Here is a 606-nt window from a genome sequence, read left to right as displayed (position 1 = left end):
GCCCGGAGCCCGCACCCACCGGGGAGGTGTAGCCCTGCAGGCTGAGCGCTGGGAGCCGTCGGTCGTTCGGTCGGTCAGTCAGTGAGTGTGTGTGCTGAAGGGAGGCTCCAGCCCGGCGTCCGTCCCCACCGGGGAGGAGTAGGCCTGCTGACTGAGCGCTGGGAGCCGGGAGCCTTTCCTGCAGTCAGTCGGTCGGTCAGTGAGTGAGTGTGTGTGCTGAAGGGAAGCTCCAGCCCGGCGTCCGTCCCCACCGGGGAGGAGTAGGCCTGCTGACTGAGCGCTGGGAGCCGGGAGCCTTTCCTGCAGTCAGTCGGTCGGTCAGTGAGTGAGTGAGTGAGTGTGTGTGCTGAAGGGAAGCTCCAGCCCGGCGTCCGTCCCCACCGGGGAGGAGTAGGCCTGCTGACTGAGCGCTGGGAGCCGGGAGCCTTTCCTGCAGTCAGTCGGTCGGTCAGTGAGTGAGTGAGTGAGTGTGTGTGCTGAAGGGAAGCTCCAGCCCGGCGTCCGTCCCCACCGGGGAGTTGTGCCCGGGCCCGGGCCTCCTGCCGACGGACCGTGTGGCGCATTGTCCCGACTGCTGACTTTCTCCAGCAAAAAGGCGGAGGTGCA

The sequence above is a fragment of the Amia ocellicauda genome, unplaced genomic scaffold, assembly GCF_036373705.1.
Source record: "Amia ocellicauda isolate fAmiCal2 unplaced genomic scaffold, fAmiCal2.hap1 HAP1_SCAFFOLD_98, whole genome shotgun sequence".
In the NCBI taxonomy this organism is placed as follows: domain Eukaryota; kingdom Metazoa; phylum Chordata; class Actinopteri; order Amiiformes; family Amiidae; genus Amia; species Amia ocellicauda.
Note: the sequence above shows the minus strand (reverse complement) of the source record.